The following is a 12,228-nucleotide window of genomic DNA, read 5'->3' on the forward strand; positions in this document are numbered from 1 at the left end:
GGTGGCTAAAGGAATATCGATTGGACTTCTTTTTTATGCTAGGAAAATGATTACACTTTGTTGGAGGAAACAGCCCCCCTCTTTATGGAAAGCACATGTCAATAGAGTAATACCCCTTTGCAAAGACACGTATTGCTATAGAGGCTGCCCTAAAAAAAAAAAATTGATAGAGTATGGGCCAAATGGCTTGCCGAGTCATCTACTGCATCATCTGTTTTAGTAGAACATAAGGAAGGGCGTGGCTTGGCCCATGAACAGGACAGATGCCTGATAGCTCGGCTCCCGTTCCTGTCCCGCAGCACCACAGACAGAACCCCCATCGGCCTCCCATATGAGTAGGAGAGGCTGCAGAAATACCCCCCGCACCTTGGGGGAACCAGAAATCCAGGGAAATGGGCAGTCATTTTCCCGCGAGAGGCACGGACAGCAAGACCACGCCGGCTTCCAAGATGGAGGCAACCCGCTCAGGGACAGAGCAGGCAGCACACACTGCTGGTAAGTTACAGGTCGTGCACTCCCCTCAGTCCTCAGAGCCAGAGCCCAATCACCCAAGGAGCCCTCCTCACTCCAGAAGCCTCTCTCCTCTCCACTACGTAAAAGCAGGACATTAAATCCTACATTAGCAGGCCGCAAAGATCATAAAGGAGTGAGATCAGTGACCTCTGTAAGGACCTAGGCCACCGCATGGAAGATATTGAGACCTCTGTAGATGAATCAGCCTCCAGAATCTCAGAGCATGAACACATTTTGCAAGAACACACTAACCAAATCCAACAACTGTTTTATGGCCTGGACGACCAAGAGAACAGAAGCCGCTGCAACAATAGCCACATTCGCAGATTGCCAGAATCAGTGAAAAACAAAGATTTAGCAATGGCAGCCACCTCTATGTTCAACAAGCTGCTGAATAAGCCCAGAGAGACACCGCATGAAATAGACAGGAGCCACAGATCACTCAGACCCCGCAACCCCAATCCAGCTTACCCCAGAGATGTCATTTGGCACATACAATATTTCAAATGTGAAATCTGACATCAGGCAGGCAGTTCGATCACAGGAATCCATTATGTTCAACGATACCCCTGTTATGCTTTTAGCAGATCTATCGAGACAGACCCTGCGGAAAGCCCTGAAGCCAGTAACGGGTGCCTTACAAGCTAAGCAGATCAAATACAGGTGGGGATTCCAATTCAAACTTTCTGCAGCCCACAATGGCAAATCAGCTGGCTAACTTCTTAGGGACTTTTGCACTCCCACAAATTCAGATTCCAGATTGGCCCCCTCAAATCAGCGACTCCAGGCCTGCCGCTCTCTTCTGTTTGGGAAAAGCACTCCAAAAAGAAACGCTTCCGATCATGCATTGTCAAATCCCCCGCAGGTTGAAACTCCATCCCATCCCCCTCCCACCCCCCACCAGCTGGTTGGAATCTTGTCTTCTCAACTTGTCTGTGACTTGATTTTTTTTCTTGTTTTCTCTCCCTCTTTCACCAGGGACCCCAGAGGGAGGTGGGTGACCCCCACTGCGGGTCATTGCCCCCAGAAGAGGGGGATAGTTGGACGCGACGGCCTTAACAGCTGTCCTCATGTTTGTTATTACATGCACGGTTATATCTTAGATAGCAGGGGACCCTGAGAGTCCCACCACTTACTTGATTAATAATCTAGTTCACCCAAGGTGCAGTTTCATACTATATCTAGATACAACTAGGACAGGGACAGAGTTCCCCTGGTCAGACCAACCACGTTCCCCACGATAGGGTTAGCAAAGTCTTTACTGCCTCTGTACTTGACATTCACTTTAGTTTTACTTGGTAGTGCCCATTATCTTTTCCCCAAAATAGACACTAGAGGGAGCAGTCCTCTGATAGCTAGCAACAATATGTTCAGTCATATGCAATTCACCAAACTTTCCTACTGCTCTCCGAGACACCTTTCCCAATTCTACAGGCACAGTTAAACCACACCGATTACAGTTCCAGTGCATACACCCCCCCCCCCCCCCCCCGTCTTCCCTTTTCATCTCAGCTCTACATCCCAAAAATAGGCCTTCTCGCTCGAGGACTCACAGTTACTCAGCACATTACTCCATGATCCCCACATCATGACGTCCGCCTTGGAGTTTAAAGGCCCGTACACACGGTCGGACTTTTTGACAACAAACATGCAAATTAGCTGTTTTGGAGCAACATCCGACTGTGTACGCTCCATCGGACAAACTTTTTCTGTTTTCATCGGACTTTTGTTGGCTCTGCGAACGGACAAACTTTTTGACAACAGAAGTCCGATAGAGCAAAGTCCGACCGTGTGTATGCAAAAGCATCGGACTTTTGTACAAGGTACAAACACGCATGCTCAGAACCATTGCAAACGATCAGACTACAATACAGAAGTTGACCAAAGGTGGCGCTGGAGTCATTGAACGTCCTCTTTTGAAGTGGCGTCCGTACGTTGTGACGTCACCACGTTCGTGTTTGTTGTCAAAAAGTCCGACCGTGTGTATGCAATACAAACTTGTGGACAACATACTTTGTACAAAAGTCCACGGAAAAGTTTGTACAAGTCCGACCGTGTGTATGGGGCTTAAGATATCCTCGCTGAACTCCTGAGGATTTAATACACCAGAAACACGCAGACAGATACTACATCATTTCCACAAAGCCAAAACGCAGATACTATTATTACAGGAAACCCATTTTCACTCGGACACAGTACCATCAATGCCAAACATTTTACAACACGGTTCCATAGCACCAATTCCATATCTAGAACAAAAGGCGTTTTAGTAGCTTTCCACAACTCCTTTACCCCAGAAGTGCTCAACATTGATATAGATCCTAAGGACAGATTTTTGTTTTAAAAAGCCAAAAGGAAAAATGTGTGCAGGATGACGGTGAGTCAAGGCTGGTCTATCACATCCCATAAATTACAACAAGAAAGAAACAGCCTGGTGCACTAGGCACGGCCTATACCCCTAGGGATGTTTACAATAAGAGGGACCAGTCCGTAGTTAAAATATATATTTTTATTATACAAACCTAGTAGGTATATCAATATGAGTATCAAGCATATACAGAAAGTACTTCACAGTGCTGGTTTGAAGGAGGCTTGAAACATATTTAGTATTGAGAATGATGCCGACATGTTGTTTCAGGCTATTCGTCCTTTTTCTTAGGCATAACAAACATCTCTTATACACATTGCCAATGTTTATCTTCCAAATCAGGAACAGTTCCACTTCCTTTACTCTGACAGCCTGCCTGAAAGTCTTTGGGACTCCCAATTTAATCTTAGGAGGGGGATCTCCATGTCGCTCTCATCCAGAGACTGGATTCATCCAACAGTAAGTCGAACATCACACCTTCCTCCTTAGCCAACATACACACCACCCTAACAGAATTAACCCTAGCTGCCACATGGCGACTTTTTCACCCTACTGAGAGAGACTACACCTATTACTCCTCCGCACATAAATCCTATAGTAGGATAGACTATATTTCACAAACATTACTGGACCTAGATCCTGCTTGTATGATTGGCCTAAAATTATGGTCAGACCATGCACCGGTACATGTAACCCTCTGTAGACTGCCACAACACGCACATCGAAACACCTGGACACTCAATGATAATCTACAGAATGACATAGCATGCACTGCAGCAGTGTCTGAAGCCATAAAGAACTTTGTTCAACGTCACACTAGAGACGAGACTTCGGCCATGAATAAATGGGAAACTCTAAAATGCGTGTTACAAGGGATTTTTATTCAGAATGGGTCTAGACTGAAAAAAAGCTTGCACGGAGGACATACGGTGCCTTTTCGGCCTGATCGCCCCTCTTGAATCCACACACTTTAGACTCAAAGACCTTAGTCAAACTCTCCAATGCACGTCGAGACCTACTGCATCTCTTCAGAGAGAGATCATTGAGAGCCTGTAACAAAGGACGCCACATTCACTATGCCCAGGCCAATAAATGCAGGAAGCATTTAGCCCGGGTTATTCACCCTAGACAACAGAAACAAAACATCCCCCATATAGTTTCCCCATCCAATCAAAAGAAATACAAGACCTCGGAAATAGTCTCAGAATTCAAGGATTTCGAATTCCTTGCTCTACAACCTCCCCCCACCTGGGATACAGATCTCACTACCCACCTCAGACCTACACCAATATATACAGGACACAGCCTTACCTAGGATATCCCCTACAGATGAAGTGGACACTCTGGAGCGACCCATTACCCCCCTCAGACTGTTTGCTCACGATCAAAAGTCTTAAGAATGGCAAGAGCCCAGGACCAGACGGTTATAACCCCCCCCCCCCCCCGTTTTACAAAATGTTCACTCAACTAGCACCAATTATGGCGCAAGCATTTGAAGCGGACAAGGCACATCCACTACCACCACAACTCCTCCAGGCCCAGATAGTAGTATTACCCAAACACGGAAAAAAGACCACTCACAATGCAGCAATTATAGGCCCACATCTCTATTGAACATTGATCTCAAGCTCTTCTCCAAAATTATAGCCACGCGTCTAGCCCCCCACTCCCTTCCGTAGTACATAGTGGTCAAGTAGGATTTATTCCAGGCCGGGAAGCTAGGGATAATATTGCAAAAACCCTACACCTAATATCATATGCCCAACGCCACAACATCCCTACTTGCTTACTAGCATGCAACGCCGAAAAGGCGTTTGAGTGTAAGCTGGCCCTTCTTACAAGCATCCATACATCAGATGGGCCTGGGTCCACGTCAATTGACCAAAATAATGTCACTATACTCCAACCCCTCCGCAAGAGTGGCTGCCAATGGCGAGTCCTCAGCAGCCTTCGAGATCAGAAACGGTATGAGACAGGGATGCCCCTTATCACCGTTATTGTTCGTGCTCACTGTCGAACATCTGGCCCAAGCCATTAGAAACAATGACTATCAATTTAATCCCCACGTTCTCAGCCCCCTGCAAGTTGTCACTTTACGCAGATGATCTGCTTCTCTATGTCTCACAGCCGCAAGTTAGCATCTCTGCAATTCTCCTGGAGCTTGACCACTTCGGAGCGCATATCAACATCAAACTAAACATCGCCAAAACAGAAGCTGAAGGACATAGCCCTTATTCAGGGAAAATTCCCTTTCCACTGGTAATCAGATTCAGTTAAGTATTTAGGACAGAGATCCTGAAAGATCTACCGGACATATGCGCCTTGAATTATAGTCCTCTGTTGACCAAAATTTGGCATTCACTGTAATCTTGGCATCATCTCAAACTCATATGGTGGCAGGGAATGAATGTCCTCAAAATGGACATTCTCCCTAAACGGCTCTATTTATTTCAAACACTACCCATACTGCTACCCAATACCTTCTTCCTATCGCTTCACTGCCTATCGGTCTAGTTCATATGGCAACATCACCCTCCCAGACTTAAACATCAGAGACAACAGCCGCTATGATCGTTCTTATGGTGCAGGGAATCACCGGCTGAAATTGACGATATCTGAATGATGTCTGTAGCCTCAGGCATCATTCAGATATATCCCCGGAAAGTGGAGGCCATCCACTCGGTGCCAAGCGGTTAATGAAGATGTTTTTGACAACTGCCTATAGCACAACGTATTGGTAATTAGGTTACCGCTAATCCTATACTGCCGAGTTCCCCTACCCCCCCCCCCCCTTTTTCTCCTCCTTGTTCTCCCATCTCCTGTTTAGCACTTTACCCTATACCCTCCCCCATACAACAGTTGGATTGTATGTAACAAGTTCCGGGCAATGTCCTCAGAAGGAAGTCACTGCATGGAGGGATTTTTTTTTTGTAGCACTGACCCCCGAAGGAGTGGCTGATTATTTTTGGGCTTACCGTTACCTTCTTGACCTTGTGTGCGTCTAGGGGTTTCCCGAGGTAGATGGCCCAATGAACTGCAGAAACTGACACTGGATCCACTTTAGGGATTTTATTTGCAGAAACGTTGAACAAAACACAGTCTCAAAGTAGGAAATAGAGGGTATAGGTAGGAAAGCTCAGGTACTCTTGGAACTGCTGACACTCGATTGTCTCTCTATGCAATCCAGGGAATAGCCATTCGCAACTGGATATTACAACTATCGGATAAATCCCCTTTTTGTGAATTTAGCAACTGACAGGTGATTCAGATAAAGCAAAGTCTCTGCCACAGACTTGGTTGTAGAACTTTAGAATGAAAAGCCTCGTCACAGACTTGGTTGTAACTTAAGGATGAAATTAGAGAACTCTCATATGGTACCAGTATCTTGCAGCTGGTCCAGCGATACCGTACGAGTGTGGATTCACCCGGTGCCCTTTCCAGCTTAGCTTCCAGGCTCTTGCCGAACAGCCAGCCTTTTGCGTGGCGCTCTTATGAAGAGTCCTCCCCTGGTTGCGTTTTCAGTTGCTGCAGCTCTCCATAACAGTCGGCACCAGACCACCTTGGAACCCTCCTTCCAGTTACTTTGCCTTGGGCCAGCCAGCCCCGAGACTCGGAAACTGATGGATCCACACCTCAGGCCATGAGGGCCTCTGAGGGCTGGTCAGGAGGATCAGGACCATGGAGTCAGAACATACTTCTGGACCGGAACCTCAAATCACGTGACCTCAGTACCTTAAGTATCCTTTCCCAGAATACAGAGACCACGCACCCAGTGATTGGTTCCAAGAAAGATTGGCACCCAACGCGTCCAACCGGACCGCATTCCAATGCTTGTCAAAAGGTGACACCCACACCTATTGCCAGGCAGAACACAATACAGTCCAGCCAAACTGATACCGAGACCATAATTTACTACAATAAACCCCAAAACCCAACTATGGTCTTAGGAACATTTATATTGACAAAAAAACATAGCGCATGCTCTTCAGGAGCCCGGCGCTACACACTCCCCCAGGTTATTTAGACGATGTCATCATCTGGCTAAAAAAAAAAACACTCCTAATACTACAAAAATTCAAGTACCTGAACTTTTTTGGGTTTGGAATGGAGAAGGGAAAGAAATATGCAACACATTTAACTTTGTCATATAAGAACAGTTCACATTAGCAGACTATACACATACCTCCCAATTCCTACCCATCTACACCACCCACTCTCCGGCAGCTTGACAGACGATCTTGGTGAATCCCGAGAAGAAAATACACAAACATACATAAAATATATGCTCACTCTTAGAAGGCAAAATCCCATCCCATTCTCAATGGGATCCTCTCTTCTAAACTTAAAACGTTCTCTTTTTTTTCCCCTAAAATGCATTATTTTTTTCCTAAAACAATAAAACCAACTTTTTGTGCCGACCCACACCACCTAGTGGTCAGAGTCACCGAAATACAAGTCCTTTCCCTGAAAGCAAGCAATGGCACCCAGTGAGTAGTCTTGACATGTAGCTCTCTAGCAGCTAAACCCTATCCACCTACCCCACAGTCCTTTGTGCTTTCAAGAAAGGCAAAAAATATATTAAAAAAATCTTTGGTTCAAAGACACAATTCAAGTGACCCTTCACCAGTAAAATCTTGGATCCGGCAGAGTCAAGTCTCTTCCTTCCACATCCACGTTTGTTATAAATAAACTGCACTGTCTTTGGCCTGCAAATTACAACTTTATCTGCATAGATATGCCGACCGTAACTCCAGTGCTTTAGACAACCCACACACTGTTCATACATTTCTGGACAAAATGCTTTCCTGCAAAGTGGCTTTAGAATTTTAAGATAGTTCCAGACGTCCTCTGCGTACCAATCCTCACGATTCTCCTCAATCATGTCCATTATTTCCCTGGGCACGTATGGGAACTCTAGTCCATACTTCGTTGCCACCCGTTTAAAAGTGAGACCTTGCAGGTCTGGGCAGGGCTCAAGCTTTTGCAAAGTCAGACTCACGCCAATCAGCGTTCAAAGTACTCATCTCCAGCATCAGAATTGGAGTCCAACTCCGAATCCCGAAATTCCTCCGCTGACAAATAATTTCTTACAGTAGTACTCACAGTTTTCCTATACTTCTCCGTGGCCACCTTCTTCCACCGATTCGGTCCAGCCGGACTTGGAGGTGGTCTGCCACTGGTCTTTGCACGCTCCCCTTATTCTCGGAGCAAGCATAGTAGTAGCAGTGGTGGTGGACGAAGCAGTGTCCATAACCTCAGGGGTAGCTTCTCCAACACGGGAAGAAACAATGTCTTTTTCCAGGGTACCCACAACAGTAGATGCAGAAACTGTAGGCCTCACCATCGGAGTTTATACAATGGACTTCTCGGTGACTACGCCCATGGCCCAGTCCATGTGCTAGGCCTGAGGCGACTCTATAGGCTGTTCCACTTTAAAAAAGTAGTCTCCACATCTTCGGCAGCGGACAAATGGCCGGGAACTTGTGACTAGTCACTCACATCCTCCGCAAAGCATGCCGAGGGCCTCAATGTCCCCGGAGGTATAAAGGATAAACCGCCCCTGCGGCAGCAGGCGGATCCCCGTGTTGGTCAACAGGGTACCAGGCAGCCTCACACTCGTAGGACCTCCTACTGATGACATCCTGGGTCCCGGAACAGACGATCTTCCTGGAACTCGGAACATTCTCTCTCTTCCGATCAAACTTTTCTCTGTACAATAAAAGATGACTGACTTCGTTCTCCTACAACACACTCAACCGGTGCCTCGTGCAGGGAAACGAAACAGGCAAGAGTCCTCCCACTGGTTCCACAACTCGCAGGCTTTTCCAGGGCTCCTCCCACCAACAGTGAATGTCTTTCGCCTTTCACAAAATGGCGCAGTCAACAAAAAACATCCACCCTCTATCCCATAAGCTCACATGTACAGTTCTTTTCATTGCGAGAGGTAACGTCAAATTCCAGACTGTGAGCCCCCACATGTAGCACTGACCCCCGAAGGAGCGGCTGATTATTTTTGGGCTTACCGTTACCCTCTTGACCTCATGTGCATCTAGGGGTTTCCCGAGGTAGATGGCCCAGTGAACTGCAGAGACTGACACTGGATCCACGTTAGGGATTTTTATTTGCAAAAACGTTGAACAAAACAGTCTCTCAGTAGGGAAGCTCAGGTACTCTTGGAACTGCTGACACATGAATGCCTCTCTATGCAATCCAGGGAGTAGCCATTCGCAACTGGATATTACAACGATCGGATAAATCCCCGTTCTGTGAATTTAGCAACTGACAGGCGATTCAGATAAAGCAAAGTCTCTGCCACAGACTTGGTTGTAGAACTTTAGAATGAAAAGCCTCTCTCACAGACTTGGTTGTAACTGAAGGATGAAATTAGAGAACTCTCATATGGTACCAGTATCTTGCAGCCGGTCCAGCGATACCGTATGAGTGTGGCTTCACCTGGCGTGGCCCTCTTCTAAAGAGTCCCCCCTGTTGCATTTTCAGTTACTGGGGCTCTCCATAACAGAGACGGCACCGTACCACCTTGGAACCCTCCTACCACATACTGTGCCTTGAGCCAGCCCAGTGACTCAGAAACGTATGGATCCGCACCCCAGGCCATGAGGGCCTCTGAGAGCTGGTCAGGAGGACCAGGACCATGGAGTCAGAACATACTTCTGGACCTTAACCTCAAATCATGTGACCTCAGTACCTTAAGTATCCTTTCCCAGAATACAGAGACCACGCACCCACTGATTGGGTGCCAATCTTTCTTGGAACCAATGTGTCCAAACGGGCTGCGTTCCAATGCCTGCCAAAGATGACACTCACACCTATTGCCAGGCAGAACACAATACAGTCCAGCCAAACTGATACTGAGACCATAATTTACTACAATTAACCCTAAAACCCAACTATGGTCTTAGGAACATTTAAACTGACAAAAACATAGCACGTGCTCCATTTTATTTACTGTGAAAAACTTAAGCACTTATATACATGTAAAATCATACTATGTTGTACGACGGGTGTAAGGTGTGGACCACCCCTCCCATCCATTACTCCCCCCCTTTTTTATTCTGTATCCTCTCCTCCTTTAATACTGGTTATATTAAAAAGCTATGTTCAACCTTAACCACTTCCGGACTGCTGCATGTCTCTACTTTGGGGACGGATAACGTTATGGCAGCAGCTATCTGCCATAATCCCGGTATCTCCATGTTCGGCCGGCAGTCCAGTACGGACTTGTTGAAGCCCTGACTTAATTAGGGTGGGTCAGCAGACACTTGACCTTTGACCTCTGGAGGACACACCTGCAAACCTTGGGATTGGAATAGGGACCTTCCCCAAAGTACTAACCTTGTTCTTCTAGGGGAAACCCTAACCCTTTTTCTAGTACAAGGGATGTTTACATTCCTTGTAATAGGAATAAAAGGGACTTTTTTTTTTAAAACAGTGTAAAAGTAAAAAAGGTAAAATAAAAAACATTTAAACGTGGCCCGTAATGCCGAGCTCGTGCACAGAAACGTATACGTGAGTAGCGCCGCATATGAAAACAGTGTAGGCCAGAATTAGGACTGGGCTGAGATGTCAGTGCAGGAACTGGTCTGATCGGAGAAGTGAAAGTGCAGGAACTAGGCTTACTATTACTCAAGTAATTGACAGCTTTTACTTTATAAAATTCCTTATCGTGATGGAGTGTGAGAAGTTGACTTTTTAAAATATAAACTGGTACTCAATTTCTTGACCAGTAATACAGTAGGTCTCACTGTCAGCAGTAACTTACTATAAATGTGCATCCAGCTTTCCTGATCAAAGTATATAAGACAAGTCTGAACCGTGAGCACCGCCCTCTTGCCTCTTCCACTCACTTTCAGCAGGGTAGCTAGTGTGAAGCTTGCAGGCAAAAAAAAAAAAAAAAAAAAAAAAAAAAAAAAAAGTAGTAGGCAGATGGGCCCAACCCTGCTTACAGAGTGGAGCCTTTGAACTAATTCACATTGCTAGTAGATGTCATTAGATTGGGTCAATTTTGTTCTTTTGGATTCGTCTAAGCCGGTTTAAGGCTGAATTCTGCACTGATAACTGCTGAGCTAGGTTGTGCTCCAATGCCTCGTTACATGGATGTTAATAAAGGCCAGCCATACATGGTTCAAATCTCAGCAGGAACAGGCTGAGATTTGAACCATTAATGGCAGGCTGAAATGTACCAAGTTGATCAATCAGCTCAGCTACAACGAAGACTGTTGCTCAGCCAAAGACGTTGCTCTAGCAACACTGTTGATGGGGGGGTATTGTGCCAATTTCTTTCCTGCAAACTAATCAATCGATCAACTTGGTACATTCTGCCTTCCCATTAATGGTTCGAGTCTATGCTGGTTCCTGCTCAGCTGTCCTCAGTAACAACCCGGTAATGAGACATTGGAGTCCAATAGCTGCCGTCAGTGCAGCGTTCAGACCTAGAACGGCTCTGACGAATCCAAAAGAACAAAATTAACCCAATCTAATCCCACCTACTAGCAGTGTGAATTCCCTGTAAGTAAGCAGGGTGGGCTCAAACTGCCTGTCCTACTTTTGATCCCCCCAGGAAGCAATGCATTATAAAAAGAACAGTGTAATATTAAAAAAAAAAAAAAAAAAAGGAAAGCTATGGATATTGTGTCATTGGGGGGGGGGGGGGGGTGTCATGTAAAGCAATGATTTGCAAATCCAGGCCTCAAGTACCTCCAACAAGTCAAGATTTCAGGCTTTACCTTATTTTGCACAAGTGATTTGATCAGGTTCACAGCCTTACTAATTACCACAGCCATTTCATCTGATGGAAATGCTGAAAACATGACCTGTTTGGGATGCTTGACTGGAGTTGATAAATATTGATGTAAAAGGAAAGCAATAAACCAAAACAAAATAAAAAATGTCCAAAGCTTTACTTCTCATGTGGGTCACAGAAGAGCACTCCTGTGACACAAATTCAACAGACAACAGGCTAAAGCCTGTCAGCTAAAATCACAGTGCCAGGCCAGGTTCTGCAGGGATCCACCCAAATGGCTAAGCCTCTCAGTGTGCTGCTGAGGATGAGCCAGCCGCTTCCCCTCCACAGCCCAGCTTTCCAGGGCAAGGGGGCAGAGCAAAGAGCTGGTGACCATCGTTAACAGCTCTCTGCTCAGTGAAGGCCAAGAACTGTCGTAATTTGATCACTTGGTGCTCAGTCTTAGAGCACTCGGGGGGACAGCTCCAGCATCAGAGCAATGCTGCAGCCACATAGGTGAATACATGTTTATTTTTTTAAACCCACACTTCTAATTACTGTAACCCAGTCAAAATATTTTTTTCTTCATCTGCCTAGCAAAGAGTAA

The sequence above is a fragment of the Lithobates pipiens genome, unplaced genomic scaffold (genome assembly GCF_037356315.1).
Source record: "Lithobates pipiens isolate NorthernLeopardFrog02 unplaced genomic scaffold, aLitPip1_a1.2 Scaffold_16, whole genome shotgun sequence".
NCBI classification, from domain to species: domain Eukaryota; kingdom Metazoa; phylum Chordata; class Amphibia; order Anura; family Ranidae; genus Lithobates; species Lithobates pipiens.